This window comes from Tenrec ecaudatus, chromosome 2, assembly GCF_050624435.1.
Source record: "Tenrec ecaudatus isolate mTenEca1 chromosome 2, mTenEca1.hap1, whole genome shotgun sequence".
In the NCBI taxonomy this organism is placed as follows: domain Eukaryota; kingdom Metazoa; phylum Chordata; class Mammalia; order Afrosoricida; family Tenrecidae; genus Tenrec; species Tenrec ecaudatus.
This window is the reverse complement of record NC_134531.1, coordinates 5,273,473-5,292,227: the sequence shown is the minus strand read 5'-3', so window position 1 is coordinate 5,292,227 and position 18,755 is coordinate 5,273,473. Positions and strand designations below refer to the sequence as shown.

Below are 18,755 nucleotides of genomic sequence, written 5' to 3'. Positions count from 1 at the left end.
GCTGCCTTGTGACTATACAATGAGAGAAAGAGAAGGAGAGAGTTTGAGAGAGAGAGAACAACCCCAGTAACACTGAGCCAATTCTGACTCCTAGCAACCTTATCCAGGGCTTCTGAGGCTTTATAAACCTTTAGTGGAGCAGTCTCATCTGCTACCAGAGGAGGGGGTGATCGTTTTTTGACCCACAACCTTGCTATTAGTGGTCTAAGGCCTCCCCGACAGCTCCAAAAGGGTCCTGTAGCCTGAAATGCATTCATTTCAGATAGTCTTCTTCTATTGCTTTGCTAGTAGGAGCAATGTAGCTCTATTGAATCTACCAGGGGATATTTCACGTTGCTATGATGGTAAACTAGCTATAACAGGAATTCCAGACTAGGAATAAAGTCCCGCTGCTCTACTTTTGAACGTCAACCAAAGAAAGCCCTATAGATGGCAATGGTCCCGTTGGGAACTTACCTTGGGGAAGACACAGGACTGGGTAATATTTTGGTCTTTAAGCATGGGGTTGTCATGCATTAGAGGCCAACGGCATGACTGCTAACAACATCAGCATGAAAGATGAAAGATGAAAACTAGAGGTTTAACACTACCTCGGCCTAGCTAGGTGTGGCAAATCATGCATGGCTACTTGGAATATCATCCATCCAAACAGCTGGTTTTACTTCCATCACCCAGGGTGATGCTGACCAAAAGCCATCCTCCTGTATTCTGCCACACAAATGCCTTCAAAGCTTCTGCCTTGCCCTGTGCTGTGGTCATCCAGCACACCATGCTGCCAGGCACACGTGCAGTGGAGGGAGAGAACCTGGCTGGGAAAGGCACAGTTCAGATGATCAGAAGAAGCATGTGTTCCTTCTCAGAGCAGAATCGCACACTTTCTCATGAGGGGATCTCCAGATCTGTGTCCTGAAGAAGACCCCCCTCCCCTGCTCTTTCACTCACTGGTTTCCCAGTGGCCAAGAGCCCTGCTCTAACCTAGGGCTGCAAACCAGATAGTTGGCTACTGGAAGGCATCAGGCCTTCCCAGGGAAGAAGATGGAGGAGTCTGCTTCCATAAAGGTCATGGCCTTGGGAACTTTTGCTACCTTGTAGGGTCAGTATGAGTTGGAATCTACTGGATGTCAGTGGATTTAAGCTAGAGAATACCTGGATATTGGGGTAAAATGAAAAACGCACCACCATCATATGCCTTATGATTCATGGTGACTCTATAAAAACAGGGTACTATTGTCCCTGAATGTTTACACCATAAGAGAGTAGAAAACCCCATCTTTCTTCCATGAAGTGACTAGTGGTTTTGAACTGCTGGCCTTGAGGTGAGCAGCCTTATGTGTAACCATGATGCCACCAGGGTGCTCCATTGAGATACCACACCACACTACATTTAGATTTCATTTGTGGTGTTAATTGTTTGTCAAAATAATAATCCTTTCTATCAACATCAGATCCTTCTGTTTCCGGCTCTTTCCTGCTTAACAGCGTTCGCTAAAGCACTCTGTGTGCATGTGGCTCCCTGCACCGTGTGCAGAAGTGTGGTCAGGAGGATATCCACACTGGCAGTGGACTGCAGGTGACTGGCTTGTTCCCAGACAGATGGCTCTTCCATTTCAACAGCTCTAAGGCTGGAGACAAGAAACACGGTGTACTGTGGGTTGGACACTGGACTGCTAACCCAAGGTTTGGCCAATCCAACCCACCACAGTCACTCCAAAGGAGAAAGGTGAGTTGTCTGCTCACATAAGGATTTACTGTCTCAGAAAGCCTACACAGTATCTCTATGAGCTGGAATTGACTCCACAGCAGTGCGTGTGTGTGTGTGTGTGAATGCGTGTGTGTGTGTGTATTTAAAGACTGCAGTAGGTTTCATAAGATTTTTGGCTGCAATTTTTTTTCACATCGGTATCGAGAGAGAAAACCTGTTTAAAAGGAATATCCCATAGCTAACACAGTAGGAGGAAAGCCCCGTCTATCTCTTATCACCGTAGGCAGAGTTGTGATTTGATTATTTTTTATTGAGAACAACTAAATTCACTCCCAGCTCCTAAGGAAAGTGCAGCATCCTCAATAGCGCTTGGCAGGAACGTCCCAGGCTGGTCTGCACCAAGCCAGGTAGGCAGTGTTTCCCCCCTGCACACACAGCCCTGTAGCTTGGAGGAACGACAGTCGCTGCATTGCCTGCGCTTCCCTCCCCGGAAGCCTTTCTAAATATAAATCTAGGGAATCGCAACCTATCATGCTTCCTGTGTTGATAGGTGAGGTGGAAATCACATCAATTTCTGGCAGTTTTGCTAAAGGAGCTGGGGGGATGATAAATATTCAGAATTCCCATGGAGGACCGGCAATATCTGCTCCCTGCTCTACTTTCCCCTGTTATTTGGTTTTCTGAGTGACGCTGTGTGAACCTTGGCTTTCGATGTTCAACAAGAGGAAACAAGAACTTCACATTTCAAACAGATTTCATAAACAAACCGTTCTGACTTCATGTCAGGCAGGACTAGGTGGAATTTGGTTTTCTCCACCAAATTTCGCTCCCAGCTGTGATGTGTCAAGTTGAACAGGAGCAAGTAATTGTATTCAACCCTTAAAATCAAGCTCCCAGCTGACATTTGGTATTAACAGCATTGGGAAGCAGCTCAGTTTTATCTTTGAAAAAGAGTCACTACTTGGTGGCTTTGATTTTCAAATCTTCCAAGATGTGTTGACTACGGATACGTGTACTTGGGAAGCATGACAAAGGCCAGCCAAACCAGTCCCTAATGCCATCTGGACAACTGGGCAGGGGTATCTCAATTGGAAACCCTCCACCCCAGAAAGATGGAAAGAGGTCACAGCAAAAGGAAAACAGAACAGGCTTTACACACATCATTCTAAGTAAGCACATCAACCTCTGTGATCCAAAGATTACAAATAATACAATCCATATTTGAATGAGGGAATGGTATAAGAGTTCATATTGTAAGCACCTGGTTTGCAGAAAGCCCTGGGTGACCACGAGAGGACAAAATCCACTTCCAGGGTCCATACCTGGACGGTGAATCCATATGACCAGAGGCCAGGAGGTGAAGAGTCTCGCTATCATGCAGAGGACAGTGGTTTTTGTTGTTATATACTCCTTTCTTTTTTTATAGTTGTTTTGTCTTCCTATAGATGAAATCCTTGATGGGTAAAGCTATATAGACAGTGACTACATCAATAGTTTCCTGTGGGGAATGGCAGGGATGGCTGGGGCTGGAGCTGGAGAAAGGGAGTTGATAAAAATGAGTACAAGAAAGAAGAAACTTTTTAAATCGACTGAGAGGATGATTGCACAATTCTTTTTAATATGATTAAAGTATTGAATTGGTTGACATATTCATTAAATGCCAATACAACTGTTAGTAAAAGAATAGATGAGACGTTCCTTGATGGTAACAAATCCATTCAGATTCACTAGACTGCTTCTGAAACTAGCTGTTATTAGCTGCCATGAGGGTGGTTGTGACCCACAGTGACCTTGTGCACAACAGAATGAAAGACTCTCCGGTTCTGCTCCATCCTCACAATCCTGTGCCTGAGCCCATTGATGCACCCACGGAGAACCGTCTTCTTTTGTGCTGTCCTTTGACTTTACCAGACTGGACGTCCTTTTCCAAAGACTGCTGTCTCTTGGCAGCATGTTGAAAGTACGTTAGACAAGGTCTCGTCATCCTTGCCTCCAAGAAGCATTCTGGCTGTACATCTTCCAAGGCGGATCACCTGGTACTTTCCGTATCCTTCTTCAGCACCACAACTTAAATGCATCGATTCTTCTCTGGTCTCCTTTATGTAAGGTCCAACTTTCACATGCATACGAGGCCATTGGAAAGACCAAGGGTTGGGTCAGGCACACCTTAATCCTCAAAGTAACATCCTTGTTTTTCAACATTCTACAGAGGTCTGTGCAGTAGATTTACTCAATGCAACATGTCTTTTGATGTCTAGACTGCTGAAGCAGGTAGCCTCCCCAGAATTCTGTTTGTTGACTTGGATTTTCCGTCTGTTTTCAGACCTATGAATAAGGTTATCCTTCCAGTTGTGGTGACAATTGGAATGCAATACCCACATTTTGATTCCATGGATGGTAGGGTTACTGCTTCTCTCATTAACGGAAAGGTCAGCGGTGTTCCTGTCCACTCACAGGTGCCGCAGAAGAACAGGTTGGTGATATACCTTTGAAAAGTCATCCATTGAATACTCTATGGAGCAATCTGATACACCTGAGGTCTCCATGAGTCGATGTTGACAACACGAGGATCCTGTGTATCCACTTACACCTTGGAAGCATTGGCTACCTTTAACCTTAAGGATCTCCCTGTCTAGACAGGGATACAGGTCGCCAAGCAAGAGCAAACAGCAGGCTGCATTTCGGTTGTTGAGACAGCATAGGAGTGTACCACACAGGGTGAGACTAAGGATCCAGGGATCCTTCTGTTTGGGGTGTGGAACAGGCAAGGAGAGAACCCTGGCAGAAGTAGAAGTGGCCATGCAGACTGCAGCAGTGTAGACGTGCTAAGAGCGAAGGGAAGAACTAGGATATGATACCATGGAATTGACTGTCTTACACCATCATTACCAGGAGAAAGATGAGGCTTTCTATACCTCTCAAGATCTATAGTCTCAGAAACCCACGGGGAGGAGGGGGCAGTTCAACCCTGTCCTGTGGGGTCACTAGGAGTCGGTGTTAACTTGAGAGTGTGAGTTTTTTGTTTTCTTTTCTTTTTCACTGTGCAACCCACTTCAGTGCCCAACGCCCATGGGGCAGAGCCAGGCAATGGTTCGAGGTTACAGTTTTCTCTGGCATGGGACACTATGAGAGGCCCATGGGGCCGGGCCCGCCATCAATCCAAACCCATGCACGATAGCGTGAGTTCTTGAGAACATCATTACAGGCCTTTTCTTTAGGCCGGTTCCTTCTTAAGGCAGATGAACAGAGAGCATGATTCCACAAAGATAAAATTAAATCCAAGCATGATTCTGTTGTTACATTTTAAGGGCCAGTATGTCCCCACAGAACTACTCCCCCATCTCACCCCATGGCTCCATCTTCTCATCATTTTAAGAAATCTCTGAAGGCATTTAATGTGAAATGAAAATCAAAAAGTCAAATCATGTTCTGATTTAATGGATTTCTTTCTTTTTTTAAAAGAAATACAGTTGATTATTTCTAAAATTTAGAGATGTCAACTTAGAAACAATAACATCAGGGGAATACAATTATGCAAATTACACTGTTAACACAATTTACACATAAATGAGAACATTTTTCCCCAATCCTGGCTCTTATTATAAGGACACACCGGGAAGTAAATTATCTGTAAAAGAGGACAGTATGAGAATGTATTAAAAGCTGTAAGGACTAAATTGAAATGTCAAACATCGTTATTTAAGTGAAAACCCAGCCTGACCAAAGGAGAGGGTGATGGCCCTGTCCTGGGCCCTGCGTAGCAAGAGGAAGACATGCTTTGTTCTTCTGGGAAAATTCCGTCTCAGGATGTGGCTGTGTGTTTCTTGATATGCATGTACAGCTCCTCGGATTTTCCTTAATTGTGGGATTCTAGTGTGGGGTGTCTTCATATCGCTAGTTCGGAGGTCTAAGTTTCAGAGCTAGTGTTTTTAACACCTTCCGCAGAATGATCTGGCCATTTTAAACTGGAAAATACAGACAATAGGAAGTGCTTGCCGCCCTCATTCATTAGCTGCTGTCTGTTGACACCACGCACAATGGAGCTGAAGACCGTCTGGCCCCATGACGGGTTGATTAATAGTAGGTAGGATGAGGCCATGGAGACACGGAGATCCATGTGGCTTCCACCAAGCTTTGTTTCCTAGCCCATGCCAGAAAGTGTGTAAAATGCTACCGTCCAGTCTAAGCCAGACCTTAGTGAACCCGTGACTGGAATGGCTCTGTTTTCTCAGCTCTTCTTTACCTTCCCTGGACCTCCTCCAGTCCCAGTCCCTGCCCCTTTCCTTGTTCACTTTCAGCACCAGCCACACCTCCCGCCAACTCCATCTGCCCCCTAACAATGGGATCCCCTAAGGTGAAGCAGGTTTCCCTGACTAAAGGACACACCCTCCGGAACTTTTCAAGTTGACGGGAAGCAGGGGCACTTGAGCAGGACATGGCTGGCATGTCAGTTCCTGAGAACCAGTCTAGCGTGCTCTGTGGAGCATCCTGGCGCCCCCCGGGCCATTGTGCATCCATCCAAGGTCCTCCCGGGCTCCCTCTGGGCTGCCACAGCTGGGCAGCTGCATTGGAAAAGCTAACTGAGCAGAAAGGGGTCCCCAGCTCCCCCTGGGCTTTCTCACATTTAATTACCTGATTTCCCTTTCCTGCAGTCATGGAGAAAATGGAATTACACCATGCACCATGTAGCTCAGCAAAAGCATTGAATGTTTCTAATAGAGCCACTGGTGACAGGAACAATGGGCATGGCCCTTGTTTCACATCAGATACTAGAGCCTCCTAACAAATGGGAGTCTTCTTGCTCCAAAGGTCCTCAATGGGGACAAAGAGGGCCGATTTCAGCCATGTCACCCACCCCAGCACCTCACCGAAAGAAACACTTTATTTAGCTTTCCTCTTCTTGCCAAGCCTCCTCGCAGTCTTGGGGGAAGTGGGCAGATTGGAAGCGCTGTGCAAGGCATTTGCCCTTTAGCCCCATCATGAGGATTTTTTAATTTGAGTGGTCCCCCACATCCTACCCCAAAACATTGCCATACTTTAATCCCTTTAGAAGCATTTCCATCGTAAAACGTATTCAGCTGCACACTTGTTTTCAGCCAATTCGCCATCTCTCCAGATGTTCTCCATCTCTCCATACAACTAAGGGTGAGAGGATGCCCCAAAGACTAAGGGGACCCGAAAGGACCCAGGATCTTCTCCACATTTAAGCCACGAGGAGGCGCTCAGGGGCACACCTGCTGGTGAATTCCATCTGCGGCCACGTCATTTAATCCAGGTTGATTGATGGTGACATCTCTCTCGGTTTAATTATGTGACGTGGCCTAGGAAACTCAGCTTTGCTGTTGAGCAGAACGAAGATGGCGTCCATAGCCACTCCCACCTCCTTTCCTGAGCCTACTTCACAATCTCTGGTGCTTCATAGATGCACGCAGTGTTCAATGTCAAAAAATGAGCACGCCACAAGAACATTACTAGCATGCTTATCACTTAATCCTCTACTTGTTGACGTGGCAGAAAACAGTTGCTACAATGAAATGTGTGCCATGGCGCGCGCGCATGCGCGCGCGCGCACACACACACACGCGAGAAGGCAGACAAAGAAACCACAGACAGGATGTTTATATTTTGCTATCCAAAATTGTGTAGGGCAAGACTGCTTCCTTTTGGTGAATCCACTTTCTGTGAGTGTATGTGCATTGGATTCCTACCCAGAAGACATGAGCCTCAGGCAGAGAGGAGGAGGCTGCCCCTGCTTAGAAGACATTGCAAACGCTCTGCAAGCATGGATGAGGGCCACCAAGGAGACACACTCTACAGGACACAGCCCTCAGCAGCACTGCCACCTTCCTCCTGCCGCGACCCTTCATACAGTTCCTCATGTGGTGGTCACCCCCAACCATCTCATGATTTTCGTTCCTAGTTCAGCACTGACATTATGCTAGTTGTGAATCATAATGTAAATATTTGGTATGCAGGATGTATTTTCATTGTTATAAATTGAGCATGACTACAGCATAGTGATGAATCACAAAAACAATATGTAATTATAGATTGTGAAATAATTATTTCTAGGGACAAATCAATGAAATTTTGTCTTGAAGCATGGCGTAGCATGGGTAACAGTCTTCACACCTGGTACTCATACGTGGATGTATCTGCTCGTGGGCAGACTCCCTGGAGATGGATAGAGGAATGGTGTCTTGGTTCCTAAGACCATTGGAAATATGTGTTTTTTGAAGGTCTTAGGTGACCCCTGTTACAGGGTCATTTGACACCCCACCCCAAAGGGTCGCAACCCACAGGTTGAGAACAGCTGCCCTATGCGATGATGGGTCATGGGCGGGAGAGAGGAAAGTGTTTTAAAGGAACTACAGTCCTGTCTCTTCCTGAAGGTCCACAGAATCCCTGCGGCTGAGCCATCTCCGGCACATGGACATCTTGTGGTAGAACTGTGGAGGCAGGCCTGGAGATTAGCTCGTGGTTTACTATCTGAGTCCAGATTATGCAGAGATCCTTGGAGAAATTAGTGGGCTTTGAATGGCTCACATCCAGTCTGTTTGTCTGATGTCCGTGGATGAGTTTGCAAGTAAATGTGCCAGAGATGTAAAGACATTGAGACGCTTTGGGAACAGAAAAGAAATGCACCACCACTGAATCATTCTGATGCACAGTGATGCTGAGGGGCAGGGTAAGGTTTCACAGAAGCAAGCAGCCTCCTCTAACTCCCACTGACCTGACAGTTAGTGGCCAAATGCCTAAACCACTTTGCCACCAGGGATCTGGAACAGAAAAGATGGGACCCTAATCCTCAGTATCAGGAAGAGAACATGGAATAACATAGGAGGGTTTGAATTAGGACATCATTACAACAGTCCATATGATAGAGCCTGCAAGGTGATGGTGGCAGTGGAAGAAGGTACAGCTCACCCCCCTGGTGTAGGCAGAGCCCTGTAGAGTTTTAACAGTCGTTGATCTTGCAAAATTCTGCTATGTCATCTCAAGCTTTGTCTTTACCGCCAACTCCATATTTTCCAATTGCTGTTCCTTCTTGTTTCCAACTTTTGCATTCCAATCACCAATAATAATCAATGCATCTTGACTGAATGTTTGATTCGTTTCCCCCTGATGTTGTTGGTAGATGCTTTTTCAATTTCATCACTAGCTGTTGTGATTGTGTATACATTTAAATGACAGTTGTATTCATGGGATTTCCTTGAAGGCCTATAGATATAATCCGATCACAAACAGCATGGTACTTCATGATTGACTGCAATGTTCATTCTTTATAACGAATGCGCATGCTTTCTCTGGATTGTGATATTCCTGCCGTAGGAACTCATGTCATTTCCTGATTCAAAATGGCCTCTACCAGGTTGCAGCTCATTCATTGATGCTTAGGATATCAGGTATTTTTTAATTCTCATTAATTTTTGATCACTTCCAATTTTCCTAATCATACTTCACACATTCCAAGTTCTGATCATTAGCAGGTTTTTGCAACTGTGGTTTTTTGGTTTGTTTTTTTTAAACATTTTATTAGGGGCTCATACAACTCTTATCACAATCCATACATATACATACATCAATTGTATAAAGCACATCTGTACATTCTTTGCCCTAATCATTTTCTTACCTTAAATCAACCCCTATCAGTAAATGAAACCTCTAAAGCTCCACTCCCCCAGGCTAAACTGGCCCAGTGTGGTCAACTCTGTGAGAAATCAGCTCCCTGCAGTCACAATTCAAATACCCTTGGACCTGAGGGGTCCTTCTCCTGACACTCCCTCCAGCCAGGTTCTGCTTGGATTCATTAGGCCTTCAGTATCTCACAATGTTCTGAAGTTGTGCGTACGTTTTTAGGCAGCCCCTTCCTCTGATGCGGGCAGCGTCTTCCTGCTTCATTGTTCTTCGCCTGGAAGCTCAGGCGGAAAGTTGTTCACCGTGGGCGACCCTGCTGGCATTTGAAATACCAGTGACACAGCTTCCAGCATCCCAGCAGCACACAACCCACCACAGTTCAACACATGGACAGAAAACGGGTCGATTGGGTTTGCAGACAAAAGACTTTTTAATTGAAGATGTGATTGGAAGTTTAGGGAGAAAGGGGATATAGTTCTCCTTTGCTGTGTGGTAAAGCCGAGGCTCAGCTAAAAGAGGACGATCCTCAAGGAGATGAACTGGCCCAGTGGCTTCAGCGATGGGCTCAAGGATAGCAACAATTGTGGGGAGGGCACAGGATCATGCAATGTTTTGTTCTGTTGTGCAAAGTCACTATGGGTCAGAACTGACTCGATGACGCCTAACAACAATAAGAGCAAAACAATAAAAGTGTCTGAACCATCGCTGGTTCAGTGGTAGAACTCAGAGGAGCATCCTGCTTCAGGAGGAAAGGAGAAAAGGCCTGGTGAATTGCTTCTAAAAATCAGCAAAAACTATGATTTCTACCACAGATCAATTCAAACCCACCAAGGCAAAGGGTAGCACATTTAATTGTTTCACCTAGTCCTTTTAGCAAGAACTCACCATGACGGCAGCTAGTAACAGTAAAATTAGGCAGTGCCATGAATCAACTATTTTCCCCTCGAAATTAGTCAACTTTTGTGTTTAAGGTGTGTAACATTTTATTTATTTATTTTATTAAATATTTTATTGGGGCCTCTTACATCCCTTATAACAATCCATATATTCATCCATTGTGTCAAGCACATTGGCATATATGCTGCCATCATTGATTTCAAAGCATTCTCTTCCCACTTGAGCCCCTGATATCAGCTCCTCATTTTCCCCCTCCCTCCCCCACCTGCCCACCTTCAGGAACCCTTGATAAGTTATAGATCATTATTTTCCAACTTGACCAGTACATGATACCCAGTATCCTCTGACTACTCTCCATTTTGTGTTGTGTTGTAAACCCTCCGCCTGCAGTTAATGAGGCAAGATTAGGTTATACTCAAGATTATTAGGTTATGCTTGTTATTTTAACAGGGAGCATTAGGAGGGGATACTGCTGGGACCCTCCTGCTTTGTAGCCACACTGGTCACAGCAGAATGAAACGCGGATCCCCTCCCAGCCTCATAGTTGTTATCTTGAGTCCATGGTTCAACACCACTGTGTCCACTCGTCTCATGGAGAGTCTTGCAGTTTGGCTTGACCCTCGGCTTTGAGAAGCAGGACAACTGTCTCCAGGAACTGGCTTCTACTGATGGCACGTCCAAATGCGTGATCGTCTTTGCTTCAAACCAGCGCTCGAGTTGTACTTCTACTTCTTTCAGCAAAGATTTGCTCATTCTTCGACCAGCCCACTTTTATCCAATAGTTTTATTACCAACATCATAGCTCAGAGGTATTAATTGGTCTTTCTAATTCCGGTACAGTTTTCCCATGCATATGCGGTGATTACAAAGACCACGCTAGTTGCACCTTAACCTTCAAAGTGACATCCTGCTTTTGAGCATTTTAAAGAGAATATTAGCCGGTGTGCCCAATCCTGTCCATCATTTGCTCTCCTGATGACTACTTTCACATGTATCGATTAGGAGTTCATGTAAAATAGAATCTTTGACAAGATCATTGTTTTCTCTGATTATCTAGATGTTGCTTATTGGTCCAGTTGGAAGGTTTTTCGTTTCTTTGTGTTGCATTGCAATCCCTGAAGAGAGCTGTAGTCTCTGATCTCCATCAGTAAGTGCCTCAACTCCTCTTTGCTTTCAGCAAGCCAGGCTGTGTCGTCTGCGTGCTGCAGCGTAAACAAGGTGGACCGTGCACGAGGCGCGCTGCCCCTGTGGCTGCACAGATGGGCTCGATGCAAGCACACGTGTGAAGGTGGCACGGGACGGCCAGTGCTTCCTTTTGCGGTGCTCAGGGGATCCACGAGTAGGAGCCAACTGGATGGCAGCAAACAACCACATGGCTTGTGGGTATTTGGCTCTGTCGTTACCAAGAACAATGGGAAGCAATAGGAAGCCACTATGGAGTTACAATGTTTAGATTCACACGCTCCGCTCCCAGAGGGCAGCCAAGAAATTATCCGTTTCTGGATTTTATCCCTGGAAAATCTTGGTGGTCATAACATTTGCAGAGAGGGGTGGGCGGGAGAGAGGTCTGGTGAAGGAGGCAGAGGGGAAAGCAAAGATATAGTCATTATAAAAACAACAACCAGGTGAGCTACCCAAGACCTAGAAATAAGTGCCACAGAAAGGAAGCTCCACACCCTCTCATCAGGAAGCCTGACCATGGTCTTTGTGGACACTGCGCCCTCATCTGCCTAAGGCTTCAAAGGGGTCACTTGCATTTCCTGCTGAGTGAGTTGAGTTGGGTTCACCCACCCACCCACCTCTGGGCTATCTGCAGGATCTTCCAGTCAAAGTGCCCCAGCCCTGCACCAGCAACCCTCGTAATCACTTAAAGGTAAGTGGAATTAGCTGGGAGCCCAGCAGGCTTCCAGCCATTGCCTTTGCCAGTCAGCTAATTAGGTGATTAAGTCATTAAAGCAATATGTGCATCTGAAAAGCCTCTGTTCTGCCAGTGAGAGGGGGGATAAAAACTAAATTCTCTCTTTCTTCTCAAAAATCCCTATTAGACAAAAAAGGTGAGTAATCCATTTAACTCTCCTTACCCTGCTCTTTCCTTTGTTCTCCCCCCCCCCACCCCCTCTCTTTTCCCTCTTCTCCTTCTCTCCCTTTCTCTCTTTTCTTTCTTTCCGCAGGGAAGAAGAAATGAAAACAAGAAGGTTTTCTCAGGCTGTCTTTGAACAAGGAAGAGTAGTGCATACCTCTTCCTGGGGCGTGCCTTCCTTCCACTGAGCCCGTTTTCAATGGCCAGAGGTAAAAGTGGCTTAAGGCAGTGGCCCTGGGTGGAGACACAATGCAAGCCTGGATTTAAAGATACACTTATCAGATCACTAGCCTGAACAGTAACCAAAGGCCTTTTGCTGTAGCTCCTCCCTGGCACACCTTCTGGGTTTGCTAAATGAAGAGAGGCCCTTCTCTGTTGTGATTTCTCTCCGGGCTGCCCTTTAGGTGTGCTGGGCAGTAGAGCAACATCCACACTCTCCTGGGAATTCCAGAGACCCACCATTTCTTCCCTGACCCAGCAAATCCAGGCTCTTCTCTTTGAAAGGACAATCTCAGTCTGAATGAGGAGAGCAGGGACAAGAGGAAGAGGGAAAAGGAGGAGGAGGACAAAGAGGAGGGGGAGGGGGAGGAGGGAGGAGGAGGAGGAGGAGGAGGAGGCGGCAGAGAAAAGAAAGCTGTATTTTTGTTAAATTTAATTTAACTTTTAGATATAGTGCTCTTTGCTAATGAAAATACAAGACCTGCCAGGAAATGGTAGCACCTCTGGAGCTGAAAATGGGGCTGTGGCAATTGTCAACCAGTCAGTATGTAGCCGTACATTCCATGCCCTTGAGAGTGGGCTGGCTATGTCGCACAGTATGTAACTTCTGAGGAGGTCCCTGGACCAGCTGAGATAGTGCCGAGCATGTGACCACCATCAGACCATGCTTCCCATGCTCCATGTCGCAGCAAAAGCGAAGCAGCCAATGCACATGTGCCACAAACCCAAGTGCTGAGAGGGGCAAGTGCCCACGACTCTCAAGTTTAACCTGTGGTGGATGGAAGTGACCCTTCATTCTGGGATCTCCTCCAACCAGGGTCTTCTCTTAAGATGATGTCTAGTACCAAACAGAAGCAATAGCCAGGGTGGGAGCAAAAACCCACATGTCACCAGCCTGGAGGTCCTATGGGGAACACTCCAGAGAGGCTGAAAAGTAAATTCAGAAACCATACCAAACCAAACCATACCACTGACCATAGAGAAGTGGTTGGCATTAAGCTAATGACTTCAGTTAAACAGGGTCGCCCGTAAACTAAAAACCAAACCCACTGCTCCCATGCAGTTGATTCCTAGTCATAGCTGCCCTACAGGACAAAGTGGAACTGTCCCCCAGGCTTCCCAAGACTGTCAATCTCCATAGAAGTCGACTGCCACATCTTCGTGCAGCTGAGCTAATGGAGGGTGAGGACCTCAAACCTTCGAGTTGGCAGCGGTGTGCTTCAACCTCTGCATTCCAAGACATCCTCGGTTGCCCATAGATGGGGCAAACTACCAGTACTGTAAAATGCGCCATGCAATTCCATGAGAGAGACCTCTGGTTTCCACACAGGCGGTATCTATCACGGGCTCTTAGTCTCATTTCCAGAGAGGCCCATCCATACATTGGACATCCTGAACTTGAACTATTTACTTTGCTTTGTCTTGAAAGGTAGATGCTTCTCTTTTGTTTTCCCTGACAATATAATTGCCCGTGAGGAACTCGGTGACCCAGATATCACACACAGGACGTGTACTAGTTTACTAGGTCTGCCATAATGAAACACCAGAACAACAAATAGCAGAAATGGACGCTACCACCATTCTGGAAGCTAGAAGTTCAAATGCAAGCTACCAGCAGGGCCCTTCTCTATCTGAAACTAGAGGTAGCTCTTTCCTTACTTAATCATGGTTGATACACGAATTGCGCGTGCTATTAATGCTGTTGGGGACTGTTGACTGGGGTCAGACTCACAGAGACGCTCCGCACAACAGAAGGGAGCCCTTCTGCTCCTGCACCACCGCCGTGCTTGCTCCAATGCAGGCTCCCAGGTTGGTAACAATGGTATCAGTCCATCATGGAATCAGTCCATCATGGTATCAGTCCATCATGGTATCAGTCCGGCTCCTAGAGGGGCTTTGTCTTTTTGGATGCTACTCAGCTTTAGCAAGCATGAGGGCCTTCTCTGGGGACCGGTCTCTCTTGACAACATGTCCAAAGTATGTCAGACCTAGCCTCGGCATCCTTGTCGCTGATACACTGATTATTCACTGCCATTAAGTGGATGCTGACTCCTAGGAGCCGATAGGGCTGGGTGGAATTGCCCCTGAGGGCTTCAGAGATAGGAGCTCTTTCAGGGAGCAGAAAGCCCAGGCTTTCTCCTGTGAAATAGTTGCTGGTTTTGAACTGCTGACCTTGCAGATCACAGTCCATCCCATAACCACTATACCGCAAGGACTGTTTTATATACTAATTAATACGTGATTACTACATTAATGGGAAAACATATAACCAATCTGAAATAGTACCTTATTCTATGAGATCATGTAAATCTGTGAGAAGTGGTTTGTGGGAAGTATGAGGGTTAGCATTGGAATGGGGAGCAAGGGATTCTGCTGCCTCAAATATTTCAGGGGTTGTTGGTTGCTGCCTGGATTAGCTCTGTCTCCTGGCGACCTACAGTCATCTGAAGGAAACTGCTGGTTCTGCACCATCTTTATGATCACTGGGTCCATTTGTGTGGCTTTGATGTCAGTTCATCTCACTGCGGGTTCCCCTCATATTGCCGGCTTTCTGATGGACCGACCATCACGTTCTCTTGTCTCCATGAGTCTTCCTCATGACATGCTCACAGCACGTGAGTCAAAGACCCAACTAGCGTGCCTCTAAGGAGCATTCTGGCTGCACGTGTTCTAAGACTGATTTGTCTGTTCCTCTGCCATACCACCGTGCATTCAGAATTGTTCACCAGGGCCCCAGCTTGAAAACAAGCTAAGGTGGGGAAATCCTACCTCTCCAGACCATCGGCCAGACCCTCCTGTCTGTCCACATAGCTGTTCACATCTTCCTCCAGGTTCAGGAGGTGGGGAGACTAGACTGGGGAAGCAGAGAGCTTCATCTCAAGGCCAGTGGAAGACCGACATCGACTGAGGGTCCCCGGAGCTGTCTCCACAGTGTGAGGTCTCACTGTGACATGTCCTCCCAGGCTCTTCTAAAACATGTGTCCTCCCTCAGGTCAAAGTGCCGCTTGCCCCGCTTTTTTATGCTTTTTAAAGATTTTAGTCTCCCATCTCTTTAAAAAAATTATATTAAGATGTTTTCCCCAAAGTAATCAATATTGGCTGGTGTGCACATATCTGGCTTCTCTCTATACCTGTGGGTCTGTGGGTGTATGTATGTCTTTTTAAAAAATTGTGCATTTATTCTGTCTCATCTTTCCTTCCCCCTAACCTTCAAAATTGAGTTCTTTCGGTGTGAAACCCATTTTTCTTGATTTTTTCTCCTGTCACAATTTCGGTCTCATACCATATTTGTCTTTCTGAGATTTACTCACTTTGCTGAGCATAATGCCTTCCAAATTCGTACTTCTTATGAGGTGTTTGGCATCACGATTTCTTAGGGAAGCATAGGATTCCATTGTGTGGGTGTACGGATAAAGCCTTGATTCTTGTGATGTGCCTCAACGTAACACAGCCCTTTCCTTTCCTCACACCAGGCTGCAAGTTGAAGCTGCCATTTGTTCTGTGTACAAATGGACACTTATATTCTAGTGTGCATATGCGCTTGTCAACACACACACATACACACACACACACACACACCTTACTGTTAGGTCCCCTCCAGCCTCTTCTGACACATCCATACAACAGAATGAAACACCGCCTGGTCCTGCACACTCACTCCTCACAGGTGTTGTTTGGTTGTAGACACGACATGGAGCCATCTCATCCAGAGAGGCTTCCTCTTGGGTGCTGACACACTGCTTTACCAAGCAAGGTATCTTTTTCCAGGGACCGGTCTGGTCTGAGAATGTGTCCAAAGTGTGTGAGCCAACTCTCGCCATCCTCACTTGTCAGGAGCGTTCTGCCTGTTTCTCTCCAAGCATCAATGTATCTGTTCTTCTGGCAGTTCGGGAAACCTCCCGTATTCTTTACCAGCACCGTCATTAAAATGCATCAATTCTCGTTTTGGTTTCCTTTCATTATATGACCATTTTTGTATTCCTCGCTGAAAAGATAACACATGCCTCTTGGCAACCATTTTGAAAAATAAAAATTTCACTTTTTCTATGGATTCTTACAGCGAATATTTAATATAGGCAAGGTGCAAGGTTGCCTACTTAAAGGTTGGAGGTTTGAGTCCACTCAGAAGCACTTTACAGGAAAGGCCCAGTGATCTGCTTCTGGAACAACAATTAATCGTTGAAATCCCTTCCTGGGAGAATTCCAGCCATTGACGTCCCAGTGCTCCTCAGAGGCAAGGAGAGAGGAGACATGGTCTCACCAATCTGGACATGTTATTAGGAGAGCCAGTCTCTAGAAAAGGACAGGGTGTTTGGTAAAGTAGAGGGGCAGAGAACAAGAGGAAGGTCCTTCATCAGATGGACGGACACAATAGCTACTTAATATATGCAAGCCAGCAATGGGCTCAAAGATAAGAACAATTGTGAGACTGGTGCAGGACTGATGGGCGGGTGGGGGGGAGGGGCGGGCAGGGGCTGTTTCCTTCTGTTGTGCTGTTGTACATGGGGGCATTATGAATCGGAGCAGACTCAAGGTCACCTGACCATAGTGACATCAAATCCTTTATATCACACCTCTCCACAGATCCACGGGAGCTCACCATGAGTTCAAGTTGAGCTGGTAGTACTTTTTAAGAAATAATTAACACACTCCTTGAGGCTTCCTCACCCCCTACTCCCATGACCCCAGTGCTGCTTCTCAATTCAGACTGGACAGGAACATGTGCACAGGTATAGAAAGGGATGGGAGCCCATGACACGTGGAATCCAGGAACAGGAGTGGGAATAGTGATACCAGAAGGGTAGGGGGAAGAGGGGAAGAGGAAGGGAGAGGGGGAAAGCAATCACAATAATCAACACATGACCACACACCCCTCCACAGGGGAAGAACAACAGAAAATATGGGGCAAGGGAAACAGCAGTCCGTGTGAGAGATGAAATAATAACAAAGTACCATCTATCAAGGGGGTAAGAGGGGGGAGGGGGAGGGGGAAAAGCTGATACCAAGGGCTCAATTGAAAGAAGATGGCTAGAAAAGAATGAGGGCAAGATATGTACAAACATGCCTGATTCCATTGATGTATGGATTGTGATAAGAGCTGTACGAGCCCCCAATAAAATGATTTAAAAGAAAACACGTATACGGCACACCGCTAGACTGACCCATGGGAAGAAATCAAACGCACACACGACCATCGAGTCCATGCCGACGCAGAGCGATCCTACAGGATCAGATGCAGTAGAAGTGCCCCCTGTGAGTTTCTGAGAGTATAGCCCTTTAGGGGAGTAGACAGCCCCATCTTTCTCCCGAGCATCAGCTGGTGTTTTCAAACTGCTGACCCTGAAGTCAGCAGCCTAGTGCATAACCCCCAGGCCACCAGGGCTCCTAGAAGGAATCCTCTCATTTAATCTAATCAACAAGAAGTATTCTTACACACACACACACACACACACACACACACACACACAAAACATAATTCCTACCACAGATTACGGGTCGATAGTGAAGCATGGTGCACCCATAATCACAGATCACCCTGCTTATTTTTAAGGAAAGACAACCAGTGAAAAATACCATCTGTTCTTCACCTTCCCAGGTAAGCCTTTGAACACTTCTGTTATCTCAAGGGCTTTGAAATAGATGGGCAGCCCTGCTGGCATAGGGTTGCTTTGTGATGCTAACCAAAAGGTCAGCAGTTTGAAACCCTCAGTCACTCCATGAGAGAGAGAGAGAGAGAGAGAGAGAGAGAGAGAGAGAGAGAGAGAGAGCCTTTCTATTGCTGTAAAGGTCTAGTCTGAGAACCCCACAGGGTAGTTTTCCTCTGACGTATAGGGTCACCATGGGTCAGAATGGACTCCATGCCTGTGACTTCAATAGATGACTGGAGATTTGGCGGAGCCTCACGAAGAATCCCACACTGACCATTCTGGATGGAAAAGCTCTGCAGTTTTTTGCATTTACCTTAAATATTATGTTAGGGGTTAACAATCCCATGAAGAATTTTAATTCACCTCTTGGAAGGATGGTTAAAAGAGACATTTTGTTTAGGGATTTATTTAAATAACTATGTATTTTCAAAGTAGAGGGTCAGTCGGAAACAGGAAGACGCTTCATGAGCTGCACAGGGGCTGCAACAAGGGAATCAAATGGGCACAAGGATGGCTCAGGACCAGGCTGGGTTTCCTTTATGGTTTGGTTTCCTGGATTTTCCGCGGGGGG

At 46.3% G+C, this 18,755-nt stretch overlaps 1 non-coding gene across 1 annotated transcript; it reads right to left on the bottom strand.

Annotated features, from left to right (window-relative positions):
* Positions 1-4,739: 4,739 nt before the first annotated feature.
* LOC142442171 (small nucleolar RNA SNORA42/SNORA80 family) lies at positions 4,740-4,873 on the bottom strand. The gene has a single exon (XR_012783402.1). It is a non-coding gene; the product is annotated as a small nucleolar RNA SNORA42/SNORA80 family (small nucleolar RNA).
* Positions 4,874-18,755: the final 13,882 nt, after the last annotated feature.